Source organism: Dendronephthya gigantea, unplaced genomic scaffold (assembly GCF_004324835.1).
Source record: "Dendronephthya gigantea isolate DGI-Jeju-01 unplaced genomic scaffold, DenGig_1.0 000003F, whole genome shotgun sequence".
Lineage (NCBI taxonomy): Eukaryota > Metazoa > Cnidaria > Anthozoa > Malacalcyonacea > Nephtheidae > Dendronephthya > Dendronephthya gigantea.
In genome coordinates, this window is record NW_021163013.1 from 3495710 (window position 1) to 3515554 (window position 19845).

The 19845-nt window shown below is 38.3% G+C and overlaps 1 long non-coding RNA gene and 9 other non-coding genes across 10 annotated transcripts; all 10 read left to right on the forward strand.

Annotated features, from left to right (window-relative positions):
* Positions 1-8899: 8899 nt before the first annotated feature.
* Positions 8900-8981, forward strand: Trnal-aag. The gene has a single exon. It is a non-coding gene; the product is annotated as a tRNA-Leu (tRNA).
* A 336-nt stretch (positions 8982-9317) lies between these two features.
* Positions 9318-9414, forward strand: Trnal-uaa. Its single transcript is given in 2 exon segments — positions 9318-9355; positions 9369-9414. It is a non-coding gene; the product is annotated as a tRNA-Leu (tRNA).
* A 342-nt stretch (positions 9415-9756) lies between these two features.
* Positions 9757-9838, forward strand: Trnal-aag. Its single transcript has one exon. It is a non-coding gene; the product is annotated as a tRNA-Leu (tRNA).
* Positions 9839-9947: 109 nt separating this feature from the next.
* Trnal-uaa lies at positions 9948-10043 on the forward strand. Its single transcript is given in 2 exon segments — positions 9948-9985; positions 9998-10043. It is a non-coding gene; the product is annotated as a tRNA-Leu (tRNA).
* A 341-nt stretch (positions 10044-10384) lies between these two features.
* Trnal-aag lies at positions 10385-10466 on the forward strand. Its single transcript has one exon. It is a non-coding gene; the product is annotated as a tRNA-Leu (tRNA).
* A 109-nt stretch (positions 10467-10575) lies between these two features.
* On the forward strand, positions 10576-10673 carry Trnal-caa. Its single transcript is given in 2 exon segments — positions 10576-10613; positions 10628-10673. It is a non-coding gene; the product is annotated as a tRNA-Leu (tRNA).
* A 123-nt stretch (positions 10674-10796) lies between these two features.
* Positions 10797-10892, forward strand: Trnal-uaa. Its single transcript is given in 2 exon segments — positions 10797-10834; positions 10847-10892. It is a non-coding gene; the product is annotated as a tRNA-Leu (tRNA).
* Positions 10893-11237: 345 nt separating this feature from the next.
* Trnal-aag lies at positions 11238-11319 on the forward strand. Its single transcript has one exon. It is a non-coding gene; the product is annotated as a tRNA-Leu (tRNA).
* A 109-nt stretch (positions 11320-11428) lies between these two features.
* On the forward strand, positions 11429-11526 carry Trnal-caa. Its single transcript is given in 2 exon segments — positions 11429-11466; positions 11481-11526. It is a non-coding gene; the product is annotated as a tRNA-Leu (tRNA).
* A 1606-nt stretch (positions 11527-13132) lies between these two features.
* On the forward strand, positions 13133-13971 carry LOC114538673. The gene is made up of 3 exons (XR_003688824.1): positions 13133-13172; positions 13323-13383; positions 13941-13971. It is a non-coding gene; the product is annotated as an uncharacterized LOC114538673 (long non-coding RNA).
* Positions 13972-19845: the final 5874 nt, after the last annotated feature.

Genomic DNA, 19845 nt, shown 5'->3' on the forward strand with positions numbered 1-19845 from the left:
GATCTGGAACATGCTAATGATTATTATCAACGGGCGCTGGTAATTCGTTTAGAACGGTTAGGACCTAACCATACTGATATTGCTACTTTATACAACAAATTGGGTGATGCTTGCCGTAAGAAAGGTGATCTGGAGCACGGTAATGATTATTATCAAGGAGCGCTGGAAATTCGTTTGGAACGAATACCACCAAACCATACTGATGTTGCTACATTACACAGCAAATTGGGTGCCCTGTGTTATAAGAAAGGTGATTTGGAACATGCTAATGATCGTTATCAACGGGCGCTGGTAATTCGTTTAGAACGATTAGGACCGAACCATGACGTTGAACCAAACCACGACGATGTTGCTACTTCATACAACAACCTAGGTAATGTTTGCCGTAAAAAAGGTGATCTGTAACATGCTAATGATTATTATCAAAGGGCGCTGGTAATACGTTTAGAACGACTTACGATTAAGACGGAGCCACACTGACGTTGCTAGAAAACATTAGTAATGCCTTTAGCCTTGTTTACACTACACTCAATTTATTAGCACGGCACGGCTAAAATTGGTACCCGTGCCGATTTTATCAGTGCTCGATTTCATCAGTGGTCGGCCTTTGTTTTGGTAGCCTGAACACTAATAAAATTTGGTACTGGTACGAATTTTAGCCGTGTCGTGGCAATTAATCGAGTGTAGTGAAATGGGGCTTTAGAGACCATTATTATTCAGTTCCGACTTTGGATAATCAGGTAAAGCACGAAGTTATGACAATGTCGTAGACATGGCTTAACTCTACGGTAGCTAATGCTGATATTAACCTTGAAGGTTACAAAATATTAAGACTCGACAGGCTTGGAAACGTGGTGGCGGTGTCTCTGCATACTACCGAAATAATTTGAACGTTTGCAATTTAAAAGAATGGTCTGGCATTTCTAGTTCAGGATTTCATCAATTAAAGAAAGGGGTGAAGATTCAAAAAAGCAGCTTAGATCACAGTTAATAGAATATACATGGTTTGCAGACCACATAAGACTACAATAGAGCTCATTAACTATGTTGAGGTAGATTTATGCAAAAAATTGTTCCTTTCTCATCACGTGCCTATTGTATTTTACACAGAATAACCAATAGCAATCTTATAATTGAAGTGCATGTGACATGATTACCATTTTTTCACCAAAAATTTGAAAAAATCAGGCGATTTGAGTGATATATGTACATATCATTCCCCGGTCGGATAAATACCTCTAAGATATTTTGGATCAAACATGCCAAAATTGGGTTTTTTCAATAGTTGGCCGGGAAAAAGAGTCTGAAAACTAATTAGGGTTTGACGTCTTACCGGGCAGGCAAGAAACTCAACTTTACAAAATTTGTATACTTGTTGTGTCGTATACGGTTCTTCCAAAACACCATATGCAAAATCAAATGTATAATGGAGATTTGTGCCTAGAGGTGGTAAGGAGACGAAAGAAATGGATAGACATTATTGAATTCAAGCGCGCTGGATGGGAGCCACCACGTAGAAGCCATGTTTGCTCCAAGCATTTTAAGTCTGATGACGTTTTGGGAATTTGTGTGGTTTAGAACAACGCACATACCCTGGACTGAAGAGAGACGAAATTAGGGTTACCCCTTGTCCCACGATACAAATTGCGGTTGAAAAACAGATGAACTTCTCTGCGAGATCTGCAAGGGTGATTCGATGCAAAGTGGGAATGTAACAGTTTGTCATGCTTTAGACTTATTTATTGAGAAATTATGTCGGTAATTCATTAGAGTTGGACATTCTAAATGCCCTTTTAGATTATGAGAGAAAGCACATCCCATAGTGAGGAATCAGAACCATCTGTTACACCAGATTGGGACACTGCTGCAATCAGCAAATTGTTTATAAGACATAGTGATATTGTTTACAATGCTATATAGCCTTGGGTTGTTTCCATGAACAGTGGTTCTCATATCAGAGGAATACGTAGAAGTTGTTCAAAAATGAGGCCACTGGGAGTCTGGGACAATGTGTTACCAGACTTGTGTAGGGCAAATTGGGAAAATTAAGAATACATTACCATTTTGTGTCCATAGTTTTGATGTCTTACATAAATAAACGTTACATGTTGGTGTTTTATTAATATTTATTTATAATGTTACATGTTTATTGATATATAATAATTATATAATGTTATAATAATGTTACATGTTGGGGATTCTTATATATATTTGAATATCTATTTCAACAAAGAGTAATAGACCTTACTGCTTTAACACTTTTTGTTCCAGTGCCTCATTTTTGGACAACTTCTATGTATTCATATGAGAACCAGTGTTATGAAAACAACCCCAATTAAGGCTATAAAGCAATGTAAACTATGTCTTACAAACAATGTTTACTTAAAAAAAATGTTAAAAAGAATGAGCAGTAAGATCAGGTGTTTTTACATCTCAAATTAAAATAAGAAAAATTAACCTATAAATTTTCGCAGTTATTTTGTTCCGTGGGCAATTTGCAACAAACATATGCCCTTTCATAGGTTGTTAATTTATTTGAAATCCCTTGCAACGTGGTTTTGCTCTTTGCCCCAGTGTCTTAATCTATCACAACAGATGGTTCTGATTCCTCACCATGGGATGCGCTTTCTCTCATAATCTAAAAGGGCATTTAGAATGTCCAACTCTAATGAATTACCGACATAATTTCTCGATAAATAAGTCTAAAGCATGAGAAACTGCAACATCCCCACTTTGCATCGAGTCGTTCTTTCAGATCTCGCATATAAGTCCATCTGTTTTTCGACCGCAATTTGTATCGTTGTATAAAGGTTAACCCCAATTTCGTCTCTCTTCAGTAGAGGGAATGTTCCATGCAAATTCCCAAAAAGTCATTAGACTTAAAATGCTTGGAGCAAACATGTCTTTCACGTGGTGGCTCCCATTCAGCGCGCTTGAATTTAGCGTCTATCCTGTCGCATACTACTTATATTTATTGTAATGTGACACTAATCGATTTTCTTATCTGCCCGATATAACGTCAAAATTCTAAAAGACTCGTTTTTACAGGCCAACTATTGAAAAAACCCATCCAAAATATCTTTATATATAGCAGTATTTATCCGACCGGGGAATGATACATATCATTCGAATTGCCTGATTTTTGCAAATTTTTGGTAAAAAAATGGATAATCATGTCATATGCATTTTAACATATTTTTCAAGTCAAGGTTGAGGAGCTTAGCAAGACGAATGCCATTGGTACGTTTGGCTAAAATGCAATAGACACGTGACGAGAAAGGAACCATTTTTTGCATAAACCTGGACAATAACATAGTTAATAGCTGTATTGCACTTTTGTTTAGTCTCCAAACCATGTACAGTACTGTGCAAAAGTTTTAGGCCCCCAGTCAAATTGTCACTTGTTAGTAAAATTCATGGTATTGCAAGACATGCTAGGTAGAAAGACTTATAGTGGTCTTGCACTTGGTACAGCCACCATGAGAGACCATTATTGCGGCATAATGCCCAGTCATTGACCTAACAAGCTTGTTTGATCAACAGCCTCACGTGATACGAAAATGGTCTCTTTGATTCTTCCAAATGTCGAGATGGTCTTCTATCTGACCTTTTCTTCACTTATTCCCAGAGATATTCGAACAGGTTTAGGTCAGAATTCTTTCGTTGCCCTGAACTGATTGATATTTCTTTCTGTAGGGCTTTTTTCTCTGTCACATGGTGCCCTATCTTGTTCAAAGATAAAGTCTCAACCGCAAAGCTCTCTCCACCTTTTAGAAAGTCCCAAGATCGTAAATTTTCGACTAGATGCGGAAAATAGTATGTTTGGCTTGTATCCAGAATTTTCCTAATAGATGAGATGGCTTTGTGGTGGAGATTATATCTTCCAGTAAAATGGGGCACCATGTCATTCAGAAGAGAGCCTGAAAGAAAGAGATATTGACCAGCCCAGGGCTATAAGAGATTGCTGACGTAAACCTCATTGAACATTTTTGGGAATAAGCGAGGAAGAGGTCAGATAGAAACCCATCTCGATATCTGGAAGAACGAAAGAGACCATTTTCGCATCACGTGAGGCTGTTGATCTAGATGTAACAAACAAACTTGTTAGGTCAATGAGTGGGCATTGTGCCGCAAAATGGTCTCTCATGGTAGCTGTGCCAAGTGCCAAACCACTACAAGTCTTTCTACCTAGCATGTCTTGCAATACCATGAATTTTACAAACAAGTGACAATTTGACTGGGGGCCTAAAACTTTTGCAAAGTACTGTATATTTAATTAACTGTGCTTGGATCAATAGTTTTAGATATGTATCGTTTATCGACCTCCTGATTGTCCAATAACATTTCCGACAGACGACTTCACTGGAAATTATCTAATAGCCCTAACATGTGGTAAGGACCTATTCGTACTGGGCGATCTAAACTTCAAAATGTCGGAAGTCACACCAGAAACTAAAGCTTTTAAGGATCTTTGCTCATATTTAACTTTTACGCAACTCATTACTTCACCTACAATGGTTACTCCTCACTCATCATCATTAATTGACGTTGTCATGACTTGAAATTCTCCATTGGTCATTTAAAGTGGAATACTACTGCTACTACTAATAATAAATTTACATTATAGTGCGCATGTTCCATTTGGTATATGTTCATGCACATGCGCATAACATTCAGTACAAATTATACATAAATATTGTACTTAGAAGGCAACTTAACAGTTATAAGTTGGGTTAAATAATCTGGAGCAAGCCCATGAAATGCCTTAAAAACTTGTAATAAAAGTTTAAAGTCTATTGTAGACTTTACTGGCAGCCAGTGTAAATCAACTATAATGTTGGGGTTATATGATCAAACCGCGAGGTATTCGGACACGTTGCAACTTCTTAAGATGAATTGCTGGTAGCCCGTATAGAAGGCTATTACAATAATCCAATCGGCTTATGACCAATGGGTTAACCAAAATTTTCACAGTTTCACGAGTAAGGAACTTCCCTATCAGTCTATTGTTAAAAATGTTAAAAAACGCAACACTTGAACACCTGTTGATGTTATTCATCAATTTCATCTGCGATCCAAACCAGAAACCCAGATTCTTTGCCTTGTCAATCCAGTTAATAGAATGGTCCCCAATTATCAAATAATTAAAATTAACCTTCGCTAGTTGCTGCCGAGTTCCAATAATTAAAAATTCTGTTTTACCATCATTAACTTTTAGTTTCTCGGAAAGCATTCAGTCTTTTATCGCATCAATACAGTGTTCCAAGGGAATAATTGCACCCAATTGATCACAGGCCGAATCTGACTTGAACGATACATAGAGTTGTAAATCGTCCGCAAAAGCATGAGCATCAGGTGGATATTTCTCTACAATCCTGAACAGTCTACTAACATATAATACAAACAATGGAGGGCCCAAACATGATCACGGACCACGTGGTGTAAACGCGGCTTAAGTACATCATTTTTGTTATGACTTTAATTTCTAAATCCTCCCATCACCCTACAATTTTCTTGGGAGAAGCTTTATCTGGTTGCAGGAGTGCCTTATTCGGCCTCCCCTTTTGATGTCTAAGGCCTCGCGTTATTTATTTTGTTCCGATAGCTTAATATAAACTTTAAAGGCATTTTTAATTTTGGGGCCTCGCTCTTTAGAGTGACGTTATTTTATTTCGTGGCTATGCGGCTTTGTAGCCTTTTTTCCGTCCACCCACGCGAGTAAGGCGCGGGTCCCCCAAAGTGTGGGGCCCGTGGGCGGACGCCCCTTCTGCCATATGGTTAATCCGGCGTGTGCTTAAGCAGGAATAAAAATTATGGACTCCTTTTGATAAAAACGGTCAGAACTGTATCTAAAATTAATGAAGCATAATATTTTCCCCACTTCTCAATACCATATTTCTGAACTAAGATCGACCTCAGATAGAAATATGGAGTAGGTATTTCTAAAATTATTACTCTTAATATTTTTGTCTTTTTAATACTTTTGCTATTTTTTGGACAAATATAGTCATGATTTGAAAACTTGAACTAAATTTAGGCTAAGAAAATACAGTCACCAGTTTTCCAAATCAAAGATTTTGCTGGATGGTAAGGTAGGGTAGAATCCTCGATTACTTATATAAAGTGGAAAGAATAAACAGCGTGCAAAGCGCTTTCATTAAATGTTTTTTAAAGACTCTAAACTGAGTGGGTTTGAGCTTAATTTAAATAATTTATGACGTAGCAACACACGAATGCCTAACCAAAACTAATTAGTACTCAATACTATACTGAATCACTGAATGATGATTAATTATTATGATTATTAATCTACCAAAAAAGCCCCCAATCCGTTCATTAAATCTAGTCACCACTCACTTGATATGCGCTGTTCGAAGCTTATTAGCTAGATGTAAACCTTCCGATTCCTGCAACTGATGCAATTTCTCGATAAATTGCCACTGAATGGTGTCGTCATCTTCATCTTTCAGGACTTTCCAGTCCAACATGACGTTCCGTACTAACTTTATCATGTGACAAGCATCTAAAAACACATATATCTTGGCTTCGGGGTCACACGGATGCTTGAAATACACTTGCAGGTCATCAGTTGACAGCTTGGCTCCGAGCTCCTTCAAAATTGCCTGGTGGGTAGAAGGACCATCGCATGTGAATGCAGTGGCGTAGCCAGCCTGACGATTTTGTCCCGCTATGTAAATTTCGAGTTATTACAATTATTCATGTTTTTAGAAATCTATTGTTTTCACAGTCAGTGAACACGAAAATATTAGGATAGCGGGACAAATCGACAGGCTGGCTATGCTACTGTGTGAATGAAATCACCTTCACTCCAACCTCGTGCAATTTTTCAATGCATTCTTTCGTCAGGTTTGCCTTCTGTTCACCAGTCAGTCCATTCACCAGAAAATGTCCACAGGGTATTTTCCATCTCGAATTTTCGCAAACGGCCATGTACACCAGCGCATCGGTTCCTTCAGGTAGCGAGTCATTTTCAATACCGGATCCTCTTCTGGAACTCTTTTTCCAGATTACCTAATGTTTTAAGTTTTGAAAATTCCAAATCCATATGCTGGAAGATTAAGATAATTTTAATATAAAACAGTCAACCTCAATCAGCCAGGGCCTAATTAAATAGATTAATCCTGATAAATAGTTTGCCTATTTAGGAATCATGACACCCGAATTGTGTTGGATATTAAATTTTTTAAAACAGGATAAAGTGAAATATGGCAAAAGTAGATTATTTACAATTGAGCTGACTGCCATCCTTCTGTTCACCAGTCAGTCCATTCACCAGAAAATGTCCACAGGGTATTTTCCATCTCGAATTTTCGCAAACGGCCATGTACACCAGCGCATCGGTTGCTTCAGGCAGCGAGTCATTTTCAATACCGGTTCCGAGGTCGACATAGCCACGCATTCTCTTACCATCCCACTCGACATGCTTACGTATGGACATCTCATCCAAGTTCAGAGCGCAAACCACTTCTTTGCTACCATCTCTTTTTGCAGCTAAAACTTTCGCTTTTAAAGCTGTCAACGCGTCCTTCGTGAAACCAGGTTCGCCGTCCATCGAGTTGTACTATGATCGAATCACCGATACGTGTGGCAACCCTAGATCAAAGCTTTTCCTGACATAATTATATGCCTTTGTCGAACAAAACCCCAAGGTCAGTGCGAATGACCTGAGCTCAGGCGGATACGCGCCAGGATTTTTCTTTTGCGATGTTATCCTTTTCATGAGTTCTTTTGGAACTCCGGAAAGGGTACTCTCTAATATAGTAGCACAATCACTATTAATAAGATTTTTCTCTTTCATTTCACTTACCACATCAGTCAATGTGCTAACCTTTCTTTCTAGGCGTCTGGCTTTCTTTTGGAAGTTGTTAATCTTCTCTTTATGCTTGTCATTTCATCCACCATATCATCCATTTGTCGTTTCAAACTACTGGGAGATTTACTGACACAATATGTGTGATCATTAATGACAGCATTCTGACCTGTTTCATTCAAATTGCTTACCTCACTCATGCTAATTTCCACATCAGAATGCTTTCTCTTTTTTTCAGTCATACTTACATTGTCAGCCATACTCTCTGATTGTGTATTGAGAATGTTCTCTTCGGATACATCATCAATCATCTCGAGCATACTTTCCTTATCAGCAACATCACTCACTGTTTCATCCATGATGTCTATTTCCATGGACTCATTATCATCACAACCTGCATCTATAACCTCATTTCCAATGCAATGATCATCTACTGCAACAGGATCTTCATTCACCATAACCTGACAGTATAAAATGTCAATAAATTAGGTAGGGCTGATATGATTATCATCATTATGACCTAAGAAGTATATCTGCTCTACCTAGTGTACATAGTATATTGAGCACTCAATCTCTAGCATTTTGTAAACCAAATGAAATTTAAAGTTGTTTGCATGGTTACATGAACTCTTTTTCCAGATTACCTAATGTTTTAAGTTTTGAAAATTCCAAATCCATTTGCTAGAAGATTAAGATAATTTTAATATAAAACGGTCAACCTCAATCAGCCAGGCCCTAATTAAATAGATTAATCCTGATGAATATTTTGCTTATTTAAAAATCATGACACCCCAATTGTGTTGGATATTAATTTTTTTAAAAAAGGATAAAGAGAAATATGGCAAAAGTAGATTATCTACAGTTGAGCTGACTGCCATCCTTAGAGCACAGTGCAATTGAGAATACTTTATTGTACTGCAGCTAGCTATGACATTTTCTATACATGCAGCTTAATGAATAATGGTCTACACTATTTACACGTTTATTTTATACTTGGGGAATAATGGAATAAACTTTGTTCAGTTATGTAGAATAATCATTCGCCAAAGAGTAAAACCCACAGGCTTAGGTAGCGTGGCCAAGTGGTCTAAGGCGCTGGTTTAAGGCACCAGTCATTTCGATGGCGTGGGCTCGAATCCCACCGCTGCCACTGTCGGGTCGTATGTATGTCATGAGGAAACAATTTTTTTTAGATATTGACATCAAGGAACAATTTTCATTTTTTTAAACCAGTAGGTTTTGTTCTTGTGGTAACTAGTCGTAAGGTTGGCCGAGCGGTCGAAAGCGCATGACTCAAGAACGTCGTGGGGAATTCTGGTCCAAAAAAGTGGGCGTGCAGGTTTTAACCCCACACCGGCCTTTTTTTTCCGTAATACTAAATTAGTACTCCTATATTGTTTTAAAGAAAACTTCTCTGGAATTACTTCTGCCCTTTCCCATCGATAAGGTGTAACAAAGCGATATTGGTTCGAAAAGATTTTGAACAGTCAGGTTGGCCGAGCGGTCGAAGGCGCCAGACTTAAGGATGGTGTACGAGTTCTGGTCCACAGTTGTGGGCGTGGGTTCGATTCCCACACCTGACAAATTTGGACATGTTGAAATAAAATTTTTGGGCTGGTCAAAAACTTTCTCACAACTCCTAACCTGAAAAAGAGATTGAAACATTAAAAAAGATTCGCATACTTTTATACCATAAAGACAGATACTTAACCATATAACCGCAATACGTTTTGCACAGGCAATAGTATTTGTTATGGGAAATAAGTCTTTGCAATATCTAAGATTTGGCGGCAATACTTTGTAGATAGCGTGGCTGCATGGTCTACACTATTTACACGTTTATTTTATACTTGGGGAATAATGGAATAAACTTTGTTCAGTTATGTAGAATAATCATTCGCCAAATAGTAAAACCCACAGGCTTAGGTAGCGTGGCCGAGTGGTCTAAGGCGCTGGTTTAAGGCACCAGTCATTTCGATGGCGTAGGTTCGAATCCCACCGCTGCCACTGTCGGGTCGTATGTATTTCATGGGGAAACAATTTTTTTAGATATTGACATCAAGGGACAATTTTCATTTTTTTAAACCAGTAGGTTTTGTTCTTGTGGTAACTAGTCGTCAGGTTGGCCGAGCGGTCTAAGGCGCCAGACTTAAGATGGTGTACGAGTTCTGGTCCACAGTTGTGGGCGTGGGTTCGAATCCCACACCTGACAAATTTGGACATGTTGAAATAACATTTTTGGGCTGGTCAAAAACTTCTCACAACTCCTAACCTGAAAAAGAGATTGAAACATTAAAAAAGATTCGCTTACTTTTATACCATAAAGACAGATACTTAACCATATAACCGCAATACGTTTTGCACAGGCAATAGTATTTGTTATGGGAAATAAGTCTTTGCAATATCTAAGATTTGGCGGCAATACTTTGTAGATAGCGTGGCTGCATGGTCTACACTATTTACACGTTTATTTTATACTTGGGGAATAATGGAATAAACTTTGTTCAGTTGTGTAGAATAATCATTCGCCAAATAGTAAAACCCACAGGCTTAGGTAGCGTGGCTGAGTGGTCTAAGGCGCTGGTTTAAGGCACCAGTCATTTCGATGGCGTGGGTTCGAATCCCACCGCTGCCACTGTCGGGTCGTATGTATTTCATGGGGAAACAATTTTTTTAGATATTGACATCAAGGGACAATTTTCATTTTTTTAAACCAGTAGGTTTTGTTCTTATGGTAACTAGTCGTCAGGTTGGCCGAGCGTTTTAAGGCGCCAGACTCAAGAACGTCGGGAGGAATTCTGGTCCATAATGGTGGACGTGGGTTCGAATCCCACACCTGACATTTTTTTCTGTATTACTAAATTAGTACTCCTATATTGTTTTAAAATACTTTTGTGGAATTACTTCTGTCTTTTCCCGTCGATAACGTGCAAAAAAGCCATATTGTTCGAAAAGTTTTTGAACAGTCAGGTTGGCCTAGCGGTTGAAGGCGCCAGACTTAAGATGGTGTATGAGTTCTGGTCCACAGTCGTGGGCGTGGGTTCGAATCCCATACCTGACAAATTTGGACATATTGAAAAAAAATTTTTGGGCTGGTCAAATATTTCTCACAACTCCTAACCTGAAAAAGAGAGTGAAACATTAAAAAAGTCATTAGCAAAAAAAATAAATAAACTAGACGCAATATTTTACAGTGGATATCATGTTCCAATCCGGATTCATAAAGGCAGATACTTAACCATATAACTGCAATACATTTTGCATAGGCAATAGTACTTGTTATGCGAAATAAGCCTTTGGAATATCTAAAGTTTTGGCGGCAATTCTTTGTAGATAGCGTGGCTGCGTGGTCTCTATTCAGTTATATAGAACAATCATTCGCCAAATAGTAACACTTAACGGCTTAGGTAGCGTGGCCGAGTGGTCTAAGGCGCTGGTTTAAGGCACCAGTCATTTTGATGGCGTGGGTTCGAATCCCACCGCTGCCACTGTCGGGTCGTATGTATGTAATGAGGAAACAATTTTTTTAGATATTGACATCAAGGGACAATTTTCGTTTTTTTAAACCAGTAGGTTTTGTTCTTGTGGTAACTAGTCGTCAGGTTGGCCGAGCGGTCTAAGGCGCCAGACCCAAGAACGTCGGGAGGAATTCTGGTCCACAATGGTGGGCGTGGGTTCGAATCCCACACCTGACTTTTTTTCTGTATTAATATTATATCAAATGAAACAGAATCGCGCGTTGGGAATGGGAATTGGAAAATTATTTATCACGGAAGATGCGTCAAGACAAACAGCTAATTCAAATACGACTAAATGAAATAGAAGTGAAATGTGCAGATAATTTGTCTTGGTGGCTGATCCTTCTCTTTGTCCGTTTTTTACAGAAGAACTAGAAGACGAACTACCTTTCGCTTGCTCAAGTTCGTCATTCGACGGATCCTCCGTTTTGACGATTCGTCAAAACGGAGGATCCGTCGGTATAAATTGGACCAATTGTGAAAACTCAACCGCAGCGGATTCCTTCACCGGTCACAATAGAAAATAATTAAGCGATTTCTTTGGAAAGCTATTAGAGACCTTAAGATCGACTACGGGATTTGATGACGGCGACGGTATTCGGAGCCCGAGGCCCGGGTCGAGACTACCGTTCTCACACTAAATTTGAAGCCTTAAGAATTTTTAAAAACAAAGACGGGAAAAGTCGAATGGCATCTTTTAAACACACTCGAGAAATTCTGCTGGAAAGTTTCGATGATGGTACTATCGATGAAGAGGAATTTCTACTTCTTAATGAACTGCACTTCTCGAAAAACCCAGAGTTTCCATATAAACATATCGGCGAGTTTGATTTTCATGAGATGGATGATTTTGAATGTATGGCTGAGTTTCGATGCAGGTAAAGTGAAATAGAAATGCTTGCCGAATTATTAAATCTACCTCAAAAATTTGTCTGCCCACAGGGATCAGTATGCAGTGGAATTGGGGGCTTGTGTATCTGCCTAAAACGACTGACATATCCATGTCGCTATTCTGATCTTATACACCGATTTGGAAAACCTACTCCTGTATTGAGCATGATTCATAACGAAGTGGTTGATTTTATCTACAAAGAGCATGGGCATTTGGTTACAAGATGGAACCATTCCCTTCTCAGTTCCAGAAACTTCCAAATATATGCCCAAGCAATCCATCATAAAGGGGCAGCTTTAGAAAATTGCTTTGTGTTCGTAGATGCAGCCGTGAGACCCATCTGCCGCCCCAAAAAGCTCCATAGATCAGCTTTTAATGGGCACAAACGAACTCACGCCATTAAGTTTCAATCAGTTTCTTTGCCAAATGGGTTAATTGCTCATTTGTATGGACCTGTAGGTAGGTAATAGGTTTAAATTTTGGTTACTTCTGTTTTGAACATTTTCTCTCGACTGTTATAGTAAGCTACATGTATTAATTAGTGGAAGTTTTTGCACACGTTTTACTGGAGGTGCACCCCAAAACATTGAAAGGTAAGCAGTTTACCCCCCCCCCCCAACACACACACTTTCTCTAAAATTCAGGACTGGATCAACCAAATACATTATGCATGTATATACTCTTAATGCTTTTCTTTTCAAAATGATTTTAGAGGGAAAGAAACATGATGCCTCCATGCTTGCTCAGTCAGGGCTTCTTGCAGACCTTGAAAGATTTGCTTTAACAATAGAGACCTTAAGATCGACGACGGGAACAGAGAATGCGGGAAACCGGAAGTGTTTTTTAATAATTGCTTTTGTACGCATGCGTTACCTCCCGTGCTGTGTCGTAGAATACGTCTGGGTAGCTGGTTTGCCGTCTTCTAGAAAACGTGAGTTTTTTATGATATTTTCTACTTTATTCTGTTAGACATTCAAATATAACCTTTTTGAATGGATAAAATAATGTTTATTTAATGATGGCATAAAATATATACTCGTTTATACAAAGGAAATTGACCGACTTTTCATTTTTAAAATAGGTCTTTCTAAAATGGCTATGCAATCAGTTGAGAAGGATAAACCTTCACGCAGGAAGACTCAGTAAGTGATTAAAATTTCTTTAATTTTTAAGATAAGGAAAACAAATTATTTTTAAATACACAAGGAAATGTTTACCTTATTTACTATTGATTGCATTTGTCAAAATCACAGATTTTGTAAAAGTGCAGGCTTATTCAATGCAGATTGAGATGTAAACAAATAAGGTTATTTAGTGAATAGTCAGATATGTACCATTTAAAAGAGGAGTTTTAGCCTTTCTGATTATCTTGTTGTTTACCTTAAACTTCTAAGCTATAGTTTCACATATTTATAGTGGTCACTTATTTATAGCAAATGAATGATTTGTTCCACATTGTGTTTCACTGATCAATGTAAAGTGATTATAACATCAACAGATTATTGCATAGAGCTTTTCAAAAAAATTGCTTACAAGCAAAATTAGTGCAGCCAAGGGTTCTTTGGAGACTGTGTTAGAAGAAGTAATGTGTACAAAATCTAATTTTTTTTCTCATTAATTTAGTGCTATGGTCTGGACTGATTACAATGACATTTTATTGTGCAGAGAAATTTTGGTAAAAAATTCTTTTCAATTTAAGAAGAGTTCAACTCAGCGTGGTCAAGTGTGGTTGGAGATAGCGACAAACCTTTTGCATATCAAAGTACCAAAGTTTAAAAATGACTTGGATCAACGTGCAGTTCGAGAGAGATACAACCTTCTATCAAGTAAGCTTCGAAGAAAGTTAAGCAGCGAGGAAGAGCATCTGGAATAGACACCAATATGTCTGAAGTTGAGGGCATGGTTGAAGAGCTGATTCAGATTGAAGATGACTCTGCAGAAAGAAAAAGATTGGATGATGAGGAAAAAAAACGGAAGGCAGATGAAGATAAAGGGAGTGCTAATATGATATACGTGTGAAGGCTATGGAAAAACTGGGAGAAACTAAAAGACGAAAAGAAAATGAAGGTGACGTTCAGAAAAACAGTAAAAAAAAGAGGTCTAGTGGCAGTGAGACCATACAGTATTTAAGGGGGAAAATGAGCTTAGGGTTAAGTTTAGAATGGAGGACAAGGAATTGGAAGAACGAAGACAAAACGAGGAAAGAAAAAAGCATGATGAGTTCATGAAAATGATGTTGCAACAGCAGCAACAATTCCAAGCTATGATTATGCAACAACAGCAGTAGCAAAATCAAATTGTGATGGCTGTTATTTCAAAACTTGGATCAAAATGACTTTCTAAATAACACGTTGATGTTTATTAAGAATATATTGATTTGTCGTTTTAATGATGAACACTCATAATTTTGTTTTAATATTTCTTGGCTTTGCTGCACACTATTTACACTTCAGATATTGCTTGTAAACACAAGTTATATTAAAGATGTTAATTTGTTCATGCAATTTTCTTTAATTAATGATTTTGGGGATGTAAGTATTCTTGTAGATTTGGAGGTTCAAGACCAAAGAATGTTGATGTTGTGTTACCATACATGCATGATAATGCATTACTAAGAATTGCACAGTATTCCCATATGGTGTTTGTGACATCAAGAACAAACCAAGCTTGGTAAAGAATGTCAATCTTACTGATTACCATTTACGCCAATCAGGTATTTAACTATTTATTAAGGAGTTGCCTTAAACCTGAAGATGACTACATCAACCACAGGTCCCAAGTTCCCATATTTCTAAAAGTTCCTATAAAGTCAGTGTTTAGTCAGAGCTATAACATTATGCTGGCACTAATTGATTAATGATTATTTTCAACGGGCGTTTGAAATTCGTTTAAAACGATTAGGACCGAATCATGCTGACGTTGCCAATTCATACCACAGATTGGGCGGTGTTTGCCGTAAGAAAGGTGATTTGGAGTATGCTAATGTTTATTATCAAAGGGCGCTGGTAATACGTTTAGAACGATTAGGACCGAAGCATGCTGAAGTTGCTAGCTACTTCATACAGCAAATTGGGTGATGTTTGCCAAAAGAATGGTGATCTGGAACATGCTAATGGTTATTATCAAAGGGCGCTGGTAATATGTTTAGAACGATTAGGGCCGAACCATACTGACGTTGCTACTTCATACAGCAAATTGGGTGATGTTTGCCGTACGAAAGGTCATCTGGAACATGCTAATGATTATTATCAAAGGGCGCTGGCAATACGCTTAGGACGATGTGGACCGAACCATACTGACGTTGCTACCTCGTACAGCATCGTGGGTGCTGTGTGTGACACAAAGGGTGATCTGGAACATGCTAATGATTATCTTCAACGGGCGCTTGAAATGGCGAAACCACACTGGGGTTGCTAGAAAACCATAGTGATGGTTTACATTATACTCGATTTAGTCGCACGGCGCGGCTAAAATGGGTACCCGTGCCCATTTCATCTGGGATCTTTGCTCATGTTTGTTATGTTTGTCCATTTGTACGTGTAACATTTATTATAATATAACATACTAGCATGAGTACAGCACTTTTATATAGCTAAATCTATGCATAAATTAACATATTAAACAATAATACAACATCCCTCTTCTTAAATGAATAAAAGTATACTATACTAAACTATAAAGGTATAATTTTTTTTTCTATTGTTCTAAAGTAATTTAATTGATTTAAAGTTTAATTAATTGTCAATTAACTATTATCCAATGTTCATAACCAATAGTCCTTAAACCTATTTGGTTTCCTAATTCCACTTCTAGTCTTTAGTGGAGATGTACTAAGTAGTTTATCAAGTGTTACCGGTAATTGTTCCTCTGGTGTTTCTTCTAGAGATACTGCATTATCACCATCACTTGCTGGTTCTGTACCAACTGCATCCTTTTCATTGCTTTGACTAGTGTGATCATTGCTTTGACTAGTGTCATCACAATCTTCGATTCCAAATGACTGTGAGCTTCCTTCTTTCGTCTTGAGAATGTGTTTCCTATTTCTCCTATAAGTGCTTCCATCTGGACTTTGCACGATATATGACCTTGGTGTATGTGCTTTACTAATTACCACAGCTGGATTCCATACTTTTCCTTGTCTCATGCGCACTTGCTCGCCTTGTGATACTGTAGGAAGTTCTTTAGAGCCTTGGTCGTGATACAGTTTCTGAAGGGTTTTCTTAGTAGTTATCAACTCTTAGTTATCAACTTCGAACTCGCTAGATCTTCTTCAATGACCTTGGGTTGTAGCAAAGACTTTGTTGTGGGGACGACAGATCTTAATCTTCAGCTCATCAGTAATTGCGCTGGTGAACCAATCTGATCAATGGGTGTATTTCGATATTCTAAAATACTAACGTAAGGATCTTTTCCATCTCTGTTTGCTTTGTTTAATAAGTTTTTTACAGTCTGCACCGATCTTTCAGCCAGACCATTAGCTTGTGGATGTTATGGACTGGTTGTCGTATGTTGAAATTCCACTCTTTCGAAAACTTTCCAAATTCTTGTGATATGTACTGCGGACCATTATCACTCTTTACTTCTCTTGGAATCCCGTGTCTAGCGAATATAGATTTCATGTAAGTAACTACTGTGCTGCTCTTAATATCTGGTAACTTCGCAATCTCAAAATAACGTGAGAAGTAGTCCACGACTAATAGATAGTTAGAATTGTTCCAGTAAAACAAATCAGTGGCGACAGTATCCCATGGAATCGTGGGAGTTGGTTGAACAATCATGGGCTCTTTCTGGTTTGATGGTCGATATTCGAGACAAGTCGAACATTTCAAAACCATTTCTTCTATCTGCGAATTCATCCCTGGCCAATACAGAACATCCCGTGCCCGCTTCTTGCATTTTTCGGTGCCCATGTGTCCAGCATGAATCTTTTCCAACATTTCTGGTCGCAGGGAATTTGGGATGATGATCTTTTCATTCTTCAAAAGGATCCCATCAATTTCTGAGATCTCCTCTCTACAATGCCAATACTCCCTAATTTTGACTGGTGTTTCTCGTTTCGAATCTGGCCATCCGTTCAAAACAGTCTTCTTCAACCGCTGTAACGATTCATCTTCTTCTGTGGTAATCCTGAGTGTCGCCATCATGTCATCTGTTGCCGGAAGATTTGACATCACCATGTGAACATAGCACGATATTTCTTTCTCTAACTCTGAATCTGTAGTGGGAAGTGGTGCCCGTGATAGAGTGTCCGCTACCACCAGATCCTTGCCCGGTCTATGCTTGTAGGTGAAGTTATATTTCTGTAATCTTAACAACATCCTTTGCAATCTCAGAGGCGCATCATCCCCGAGCCGGGGCGGAGCACCGTGCGAGGGTACTAATTCCGCTCGGTTATTTACACCCACGATGTGCAAATGCGAAATCAAAGTTGTCCGCCATTATGCAATAGACCTCACGCCATGGACGGTCTTCTACGTTATGCGCATAGGCCAGTGTGAACTACTAAGCTCTTGATTGGTCAAGACAAAAATTTGTATTTTAAACGTCAATGAATAACTGTCATTTCGCAAAATTTTGATGAAATTGATAAATTTATATTTTCATAAATATGGAATATATGTATTTTTAGTTAAATTAGAGGGAGACTCGAATATGGTCAGGACTTTTCACGGTTTAACAAATAACAAGACCAAATTTTCGACCGAATTCACCGTGTATAATGACTTTGTAATAAATCGGATTTTACACTTGGTAATATGTCATCCGGCACAGTTTTAAAAAGTCAATTCTTTTGCGGTAAACACAACTTTAATATCCTCAAATGTATTTCACGGTAAATCTGAATGTGTTATGTGATATACGACATTATAATTTCATTTATAAACTCCATTTTCATAATGACAAAAAGAAAAGAAAATCAAAATATTCGCGTGCAAAAACCAGTCGAGGCGTAACATAAAACTTTGGAAGTTGTATGAGACGTCTGATGTTATATTTCATGGTAATTAATAATTAAAATAATTTACCATAACACTGACTATAGATGAGTAACTTAACTCCCAGAAAAAGGTAAGAATTTTGTCGTATTTTTGCCATTTTTTTCGCAAAAATAAAACTTTGATTCTTTATACGGCCGTTGCGAGTTGCTATGACTGCTTCCACGTGCAGAAAAATATTTCCGTACTTTTCTCAATTTCTTTTTTTCACATACCACGTACCTTCCAAAACCCCCAACCCACATAAATTTTCTATTTCCTAACAATTATGTTACCATCCCTATGCTCAACTAATTTCGTTTAACCGAGGCGAGGGGTTGCTGCATGCATGTATTTCTAGTGTAAGGATTTCTTTAAAATGATCTCAAGTGGTTTATAGTCATTTTCAACAAGGACTTTCACGCCATAGGTGTACGCATTGAATCTTTCAAGAGCAAATAGAACAGAGAGAAGTTCTTTCTCGATCTGCGCGTATCTTATTTCTGCTTCAGTCATGGAACGAGACGCATAGGCAATTGGTTGTTCTTCCTGGATCAGAACTGCACCAAGTCCATTCCGCGAGGCATCACAACGCACTATAACCGGTTTAGTTGGATCAAAAAACTTGAGAACTGGTTTCCGAGTAAGAATTTCTTTACTCTGATCAAAAGCTTTCGTCTGCTTGTGGGACCAACAGAACTCGATATCTGTCTTCAGCAGTTCTCTGATTGGAGCTGTGATCGTTGCGAGGTTAGGTACAAATTTTGCTAAATAATTAACAGTTCCAAGTAATCTTTCAATCTCCTTCTTCGACGAAGGTGTCGGCATCTCTTGAATTGCTTTAATCTTCGATTCGTCAGGTTTCACTCCGTCTTTCGTGAAGATGTGACCACAATACGATACTTCGTTCATCTTGAACTTGCACTTGTCTACATTTAAAGTAAGATTTATTTTTTCACAACGTTGTAGGGTGGCTTCTAATCGTGCGTCATGCTCCTGTTCATCCGATCCCCAAATGAGTATATCATCAATGTCAGTGGCTACGCCTTCGAGATCATCAAAATGTTGCGAAATTCTCTTCTGGAAAACCTCTTGTGCGGATTTAATGCCAAAAGGCATTCTCATGAAGCAATATCTGCCAAACGGTGTACTGAACGTCGTTAGGAGTTGGCTTGGCTCATCCAATGGTATGTGCCAATACCCATGTCTTGCATCAAATTTGGAGAACACTTTTGCACCAGATACCCGAGACGCTATTTCTTCTACCGTTGGTAATTGGAAATGTTCCCGTCTGATCGCTTCATTTAGATGCTTTGGGTCCGGGCATATTCGTAATCTCCCCGTTCCTGGTTTCTCCACTATTGCTATTGAATTGACCCAGTCAGTCGGTCTGTCCACTTTACGAATAACTCCTTGCTTCTCCATTTCTTCTAACTCAAGCTTCAAACGACCTTTTATTGCTACAGGAACTTTTCTCGCTGGATTTACTACAGGTGACACCTCCGAATCCAATTCAATCTGATATGGCTCCCTCAGGCACCCCAAGCCTTTGAATACCTTTGAATATTTCTCCTCAAAATCTCCCTCTTTATTAGTACCCATCACTACCTTGATTATGTCGAGTTCTTG